This window comes from Nicotiana attenuata, chromosome 3, assembly GCF_001879085.1.
Source record: "Nicotiana attenuata strain UT chromosome 3, NIATTr2, whole genome shotgun sequence".
NCBI lineage: Eukaryota > Viridiplantae > Streptophyta > Magnoliopsida > Solanales > Solanaceae > Nicotiana > Nicotiana attenuata.
Window position 1 is genome coordinate 38,061,003 of NC_031991.1, and position 8,930 is coordinate 38,069,932.

At 44.1% G+C, this 8,930-nt stretch overlaps 1 pseudogene; it reads right to left on the reverse strand.

Annotated features, from left to right (window-relative positions):
• Positions 8,088-8,497, reverse strand: LOC109224718 (annotated as a pseudogene).

The following is an 8,930-nucleotide window of genomic DNA, read 5'->3' on the forward strand; positions in this document are numbered from 1 at the left end:
AACCCATGATTATGCCCATGATACATGTGGTCTTCACGTTGGACCGCATTTTTGCCAGATAAACCAACAAATTTGCTGAAGTTTAATGTCGTGCATATGAAGACTTCACATTACAACAGCATTAATTAACAATCTCCCCATTGTTAATTGTTAACGTTAAACCACTGTACGGATTTTTCCCTACTCCAGGTATGTTAAGGCTAAACCCTCCTTCATTTTGGCATGATCTCGTAATTACATGAGTTTGATAACGAGGTATAAAGAGAAATTCATATTTCTGAATTTATGTACATTTCCTAGTCTCATAAGTTACTATATTCTCCTTTATCGGGACTTTATATTCAATTGAGTATTGTTTTCTTCCAGTCAAGAGAGTAGAGAGTCTATATATAAAGTATTACAGTATTTTCACCACCATCGAGCTATAATTGATAGGTAGGCCCCTATTGGGCAACCTCTGATCAGATGGTATGCTATATACCGAGCCTACTGTGTCTGAGCGCCTATGAGCGAGCCCAATTGGCCGAGATACAGAGCGTAGTATGGTCGAGTGCCTATGAGCGAGCCTACTACGGTAGAGCAGCTATATACGTCTACCGAGCCTTATAAGTCTGGACAGCTATTTTACTTACTATATTGAGAGAGTTGAGTCAGTATGAGCAGGTAAGCATATCTTCAGATTATCTTTGACTCCCAGTTACTTTCAACTATTATACTATCAATTCAGTTTCAGCTTTCAGTTATATTTTTGCCTTGCATACTCGGTACATTATTTCGTACTAACGTCCCTTTTTCTGGGGACGCTGCATTTCATGTGTGCAGGTTCAGATAGATAGACGGGTAGACCTCCTCAGTAGGTGTTGCCCGAGTTTAGCTTTATCTGTAATCCTTCGGAGTTGCCAGGTCTAGAATTTTGTGTGTAGGCTTGTAGACATATCCTGTCAGTTAGTGCAGTAAGTTGGGCTTGTAGGCCTTGTATGTATATTTTGTTGGTTTGTCAGCTGTAGTAGCTATGACGGCCTTGCTGACCCAGCTTTATATTGATGTTTAGTCAGCGGTAGTTTCCGTTGAGTTTTATATTTGGCTTCGCAAATTGTCTTGCAATGTGGCCCCATGGCCAAAGTATGACGTTATATGTTTAGAGTCCCTTAGTCGCAAGTTGATACACAAGGATAGGTGAGGCACCAGGTATCGGTCTCATCCCCCAGGTTCGGGGCGTGACACATAAGCTTCTTAAGGGATTGAGTCTGTCTTTGATGTCTAGGTATTAATAGTAATATTAATGAATAAAAGGACCTGGTTGAGTCAAACTCGAAGATTCAAACATGCTTCACTTGGCACCAACACATTTCACTACTTGCTTATGGTTAGAGACGCGGATTTTTAAAAGGAAATAGCTCTAGTTAGTGACTTTGTGACTCATGTGTTGACTTTGATACCATCGAGTGGTCTCATGGACCATAGTGATCTACAATCTTGAATGTGGTCGTTATGGGCCCTCGACTCTATCCTCTTTAACAATCTAGCTGCGTGAGAGGTGAGATATTTTTGTTTCAAGTCCAAGTACCCATGCGAATGATCTAGAACTTGCCCCAAATGTGTTTCTAGGTGAAATTGTAAGTTTTGCTTAGCTTGAGAAATAATTGTAGGCTCTCCTTGTCCCGCTTGAAATTTTCCATGACCCACCAATGTTGTTATCCCTAGTCAACCCATTTGAGCCTAAAACCTTTCTCATTTGATAACTACGTTACAAGCCTTTACCCGTTTTGTCGTGACCCTCTCTTAGCACCCGAGCTTTCCTTAACACTCTTGTGAAACAATTGGCTAAAAATGTAAGTTTGGGGAGAGACGAGGAGTTTGAGAAAGGTATCAAGGCAAAAGAGAAAAGAAATGAAGAGAAGGAAAGTCAAGAAAAATAAAGAACAAAAAGAAAAATGCAAAAAGAAGGTGAATAAGTTGAAGAAGTTGAAGGGATTCAAAGAAAAGGAAAGATTCAAAGCATGGAGAAAGTAAAGAAGGAGAAAAATGAATATCATGACCAAGAAAGAGTGATGTTAAGTCTCTCTAGTTCCCCTAAGAAAAAGAAAATGCCTCAAAGAGTTGGCAAAGCATGCGCCGAGAAAAGAAAATGGAGTGCTTAAGGAAAGATGAACCCGTTCCATCATAACATATCCAACCTTAGTCCAAAGCCTTCATTACATTTTGAAAAATCCCTACGTGATTTTAAGCCGAGTGAACTTACATTAGTGGTGATCTACATGAGGGGCAAGCCTATGGTACTTAAAGTCGTACTTGCGACATTCTTTTGAGAGAGATGAGTGAAACTTTCGCAAATCTTTGAATTGAGTGCTATATTCTTAAGTGAGATATGAAAACGGAGAGTAGAGGAGGAGGAGTTTGGGATCCACAATGACCTACATAAAAGAGCGAGCTTCCTTGATGAATAAAGTTAACTCGTGATGCTCAAGTGTCAAACTAGAACTATTTGTTCTTAAAAGCTTAACTTGTTGCCTTGTTGATAATTCATAAGTGGTGTGGGTAATTGTTGGTCCCAATTGAAGTGTGATTGATTCACCTTTGATTAGTTGGAATGGCTCCTAACTTATGAAGGTGGGAACTACTTTAATTGCTTGAGGACAAGCAAAAGCATAAGTTTGGGGGAGTTGATAAGTGGGGATTTTGACTACTTATTAGCGTATTTTAGCTTTCGTTTTAGTCCAAAAGCGCTTAATTGTGTTCCCAAAAACTGATGAAATGTGCTTAATTTCAGGAATATTTGAAGATGAGCTCCCAAAATTAAATCCAACTCAAGAAGGAGTAATCTAAACTCAAGGACAGAAACATGCACAAAAGCTTAAAGTACGAACTTCAGAATATCATTTGCGGTTGCAGGTTGTGAAGAAACTCTCATCAGAGAAATGTGCAAAGTGTGGTCCACACATGATATGTGCGGTCGTAGAAATTGGGTCAGAGCAAAAGTTCAGAGAACCTGCATCTCAAGTCTGTCAAAAGTGTCACGACCCCAGTTTGGAGGTAAGCCTAACAATGCGGAAATAACAACCTAACTTACGGAAATAATTAATTAAAACCGAACATATTAAAATAATAACTGCATATAAGGCCGCTCGGCCTATACAACTCAAAAGAAATGCGGAAGTCTACAACTCAATCCCAAAACCCGGAAACTCACGGGAAACACTGGCTAATAGAAATATTGTAAATGCTCTAATCTCCAGAATGTCTACATCAAAAGTATGATAGAATCTAAACACTACAGATAGAATAAGGAAGGAGACTCTTCAGTCTGCGGACGCCGCAGATATACCTCGAAGTCTCTGTAGCTCTCCCCCGCCTCAAGGATAGTGCGCCTGAGTGGAGGTACCCGGATCTGCACATGAAAAACATGCGCAGGAAGGGCATGAGTACACCACAGCGGTACTCAGTAACTGCCAAGCCTAACCTCGCTTGGGTAGTGACGAGGAAGGTCAGGGCCCTACTGAGGTTAAGCAATAAAATATAAATCAACAGTATGAAAATAAGCAGTAATAGAGAGTACAGCAGTGGAATAAAACATTTAAACAAGGCAATATCAAATACTCAAAGAACGGAGCAACCACAGAATAAGTATAGCTCAATACCAATGGTAACAATGAGGATCTCCCAGGATACCGTCCTGTAGTCCTTTTCTCAACTGTCCAGTGGATCTCCCGGGATACCGTCCCGTAGTCCATCATATGTGTATATCCAAAGGATCTCCCGGGATACCGTCCCGTAGTCCAGCTATCAATGTGCAGGGGGATCTATCGGGAATCTAACCCGCAGTCCCAAAGTAAATGTGCGGGGGATCTATCGGGAATCAAACCCGCAGTCCCAAAGTAAATGTGCAGGGGGATCTATCGGGAATCGAACTCGCAGTCCCAAAGTAAACAAATAAGGGGGAGCTACCGGAATCCCACATCCGTAGTCCCAATGTAAATGCGCAACCACAACCAGAAGATATTCAAAAATGTAGTACAAAAGACAAACATCAGGTAGTACTAGCCTAGCATGCTTCACGCAGTACAGTCAAGGCAACTTAAACCATTAGGCAAGTTAAATCAACTGAACATGCTTTTCTAATCTAACACAGATTATAACTGCAAGTAAAACAACGCAAATATGAAGGAAACTCAGTCTCAATATCTTAAGTAAAAATCGGATTTTCCAACAATTAGCTCAAGTACGCCCTCGTCACCTCACGTACAAGGTACTCAATTACCACATATCATATCCTAAGGGGAAAGGTTCCCCACACAAGGTTAAACAAGCCACTTACCTCGAACCGACTCAAAATCAATTAGAAACCACGCCTTTGCCAAGAGTATCCTACTCCAAATGGCCCAAATCTATTCAATTCAATTACACATTGTAAATAACATCGCAAGCAATTGATTCTACTAATTAACTCAACGCTAAGGCGCGAAATTAGGTAAAATGACCAAAATGCCCTTCAGGCCGACGTCTCGGAATCGAATAATTTTCACATTTTCAGAACCCTCGTACTCTCACGAGTCTAACCATATAAAAATCTCCCAAATCGGAGGTCAAACACCCACTCAAAACTCAATAGTTTAGCCTATGAAGTTTTACCCATTTTTCATTCAAAAATCCGAAATTAAGGATGAATTTGTGATTAGATTAGTGAGTATTAAGCATAAGAGAGTAGAGAATTATTACCCAATCGTTGCTCTCGAAAACCCTTCGAAATTTCTCCCAAATTCGAGCTCCCAAGCTTGTATTTTGATAAAAATGGCTAACCCTCGTTTTTGAAATGTTAAATACTGCCCAGGTGTTTAATGAATCGCGATCGCGAAAATAGGGCCGTGATCGCGTAGAGTAAAAATAAGGCTCCAGGAAAAAGGCCTACGCGATCGCGTGAATAGGCTTGCGATCGCGGAAAAGGGAGAGCTGATCTTACGCGATCGCGTCTGAGGACACGCGAACGCGAAGAAGGGAAAGGTAGAGCTACGCGATCACGAATCAAACCATGCGATCGCGATTGAGGAATTGGGCCCCCCTCCAGATTGCTCTATGCGATCGCGTGAATTGGGACACGATCGCGAAGAAGAAAAATGACCTGCAACAGCTGAAGGATTTCTGCAATATTTTTTAAACTCCAAAATGCTCCGTTGAGCATCCGAAACACACCCGAGGCCCCCGGGACCTCAACCAAACCTACTGATATATCCCATAACACCATTCAAACTTGTACCAATCCTTAAACCACCTAAAACAACATCGGAAACTCGAATTGATCAATGATTTAAGCCTAAGAACTTCAAATTCTCTCAAAACACGCTTTCGATCAAAAACCTAACCAAATCACGTCCGAATGACCTGAAATTTTTCACACACATCCCAAATGACATGACGGAGCTAGTGCAACTTCCGAAATTCCAATTCGACCCTCGGATCAAAAACTCACTATCGGACCGGAAATTTCAAAAATTCAAACTTCGGCATTTCAAGCCTAAATGAGCTACGGACTTCCAAAATACATTCCGAACACGCTCCCAACCCTAAAATCACCTAACGGAGATAACGGAACCATCGGATTTCCATTCCGAGGTCGTCTTCACACTGTTCCGACTACGGGCCACTTTTCAATACTTAAGCTCTCATTTAGGGACTAAGTGTCCCAAAACTCTCCGAAACTCAACACCGAATGTCCCGGCAACCCAAAATAGCAGAAATAAACTTAGGGGAAGCAGTTAATAGGGGATCGGGGCGTTAATTCTTAAGACGACCGGCCGGGTCGTCACATCCTCCTACACTTAAGCATTCGTTCGTCCTCGAACGAGCATAGAGAACATACCTGAAGTAGTGAAAAGGTGAGGGTACTGGCTGCACATATCCTGCTCGGTCTCCCAGGTCGCCTCCTCGGCCGGCTGACCCCGCCACTAAACCTTCACTGAAGCTATGTTCTTTGACCTCAACTTTCTGATCTGCCTGTCCAATATAGCCACTGGCTCCTCAACATAGGATAGATCCTTGTCCAACTGGACTGAACTGAAATCCAACACGTGCGACGGATCACCGTGATACCTCCGGAGCATCGAAACATGAAATACCGGATGGACTCCGGCCAAACTGGGAGGTAAGGCAAGCTCATAGGCAACCTCCCCAACTCGCCTCAAGATCTCAAAAGGGCCAATAAACCTCGGACTCAACTTTCCTTTCTTTCCAAACCTTATGACGCCTTTCATAGGCGAAACCCGAAGCAGAACCCGCTCACCAACCATATATGAAACATCACGAACCTTCCTGTCCGCGTAGCTCTTCTGTCTGGACTGGGCTGTACGGAGTCTATCCTGAATCATCTTAACCTTCTCCAATGCATCCTGAACCAACTCTGTGCCCAATAGCCTGGCCTCAACCGGCTGAAACCAGCCCACCGGAGATCTACACCTCCTACCATATAAAGCCTCATACGGCGCCATCTGAATGCTAGACTGATAACTGTTGTTGTAATCAAATTTCGCTTGGCAAGAAATGATCCCAAGACCCTCCAAACTCAATCACACACGCACGGAGAATATCCTCAAGAATCTGAATAGTGCGCTCGGATTGTTCGTCCGTCTGGGGGTGAAATGTTGTGCTTAACTCCACCCGAGTGCCTAGCTCCTGCTGCACGGCTCTCCAGAACCGCGATGTAAACTGAGTACCTCTGTCCGAAATGATAGAAACTGGAATACCATGCAGACGGACGATCTCCCGGATGTAAATCTCCGCCAACCGCTCCGGTGAATAAGTGGTACACACAAGAATGAAATGAGCAGACTTGGTCAGCCGATCCACAATGACCCAAATGGCATCAAACTTCTTCAAGGTTCGTGGGAGTCCAGATACAAAGTCCATGGTGATGTGCTCCCATTTCCACTCTGGAATCTCTATCTGCTGAAGCAACCCACCCGGGCGCTGGTGCTCATACTTCACCTGCTGGCAATTGAGGCATCTAGACACATAACCAACTATGTCTTTCTTCATCCGCCTCCACCAATAGTACTACCTCAAGTCCTGATACATTTTTGCAGCACGATGGATGGAATACCGCGAACTATGGGCCTCTGCTAGAATCAACTCTCGAAGGACATCAACATTGGGCACACAAATCCGGCCCTGCATCCTCAATGCCCCGTCATCTCCGATGGTCACATCTTTGGCATCTCCACGCTGAACCTTGTCCTTAAGGACAAGCAGATGAGGGTCTTCATACTGTTGCTCCCTGATACGATCAAATAAGGAAGACCGGGAAACCACACAAGCTAGAACCCGACTGGGCTCCGAAAGATCCAATCTCACAAACTGGCTGGCTAAGGCCTGAACATCCATCGCCATAGGCCTCTCTGAAGCTAGTAAATATGCCAAACTACCCAAACTCTCCGCTCGGCGACTCAAGGCATCCGCCACCACATTGGCCTTGCCAGGGTGATACAGAATAGTAATGTCATAATCCTTCAGCAACTCTAACCACCTCCTCTGACGCATATTTAGATCCTTTTGCTTGAGTAAGTGCTGCAAGCTCCGATGGTCAGTATAGATCTCACAAGGCACACACCGTACAAATAATGACGCTAGATCTTCAAGGCATGAACAATGGCAGCTAACTCAAGGTCGTGGACAGGGTAATTCTTTTCATGTATCTTCAACTGTCTAGATGCGTAGGCAATCACCCTACCGTCCTGCATCAACACCGCTCCAAGGCCAACTCTCGAGGCATCACAATAGACGGTATAAGACCCTGAACCGGTAGGCAACATCAAAATTAGGGTTGTGATCAAAGCCGTCTGGAGCTTCTGAAAGCTCGCCTCACACTCCTCTGTCCACTGAAATGGGGCACCCTTCTGGGTCAATCTAGTCATAGGGGCCGCAATCAATGAAAATCCCTCCACGAAGCGACGTTAGTAGCCCGCCAAACCAAGGAAATTGCGAATCTCTATAGCTGAGGACGGTCTGGGCCAACTCTGTACGGCCTCTATCTTCCTCGGATCCACCCAAATACCCTCACTCGAAATCACGTGGCCTAAGAATGCCACAGAACTCAGCCAAAACTCACATTTTGAGAACTTTGCATATAACTTCTTCTCCCTCAAGGTCTGAAGCACGGTCCTCAGGTGCTGCTCATGATCTTCCTGACTCCGGGAATACACCAGAATATCATCGATAAAAATAATAACGAACGAGTCAAGATATGGCCTGAATACACTGTGCATCAGATGCATGAAAGCTGCTGGGGCATTGGTCAGCCCAAATGACATAACAAGGAACTCGTAATGACCATACCGAGTCCTGAAGGCAGTCTTCGGGATATCTGGCTCCCGAATCTTCAACTGACGGTAACCTGAGCGCAAGTCAATCTTAGAAAACACCTGTGCGCCCTGAAGCTGGTCATAGTACGAGGCAAAGGATAACGGTTCTTCACTGTAACTTTGTTCAACTGGCGATAATCAATACACATACGCATAGAACCATCCTTCTTCTTCACAAACAAGACAGGAGCACCCCACGGTGAAACACTGGGTCGAATAAAACCCTTACCAAGCAATTCCTGCAACTGATCCTTCAACTCCTTCAACTCAGGAGGAGCCATACGATACGGAGGAATGGAAATGGGCTGAGTGCCCGGCAACAGATCAATGCCAAAATCAATGTCTCTATCGGGCGGCATGCCCGGAAGATCAGCTAGAAATACATCGGGATAATCCCGTACCACTGGAACAGAATCAACAGAAGGGGTATCAACACTAACATCTCTCACATAAGCTAAATACGCGGCACACCCCTTCTCAACCATGCGTTGAGCTTTAAGAAAAGAGATGACTCTACTGGGAGTGTGATCTAAAGTACCACTCCACTCAATACGCGGAATACCTGGCATAGCCAGCGTCACG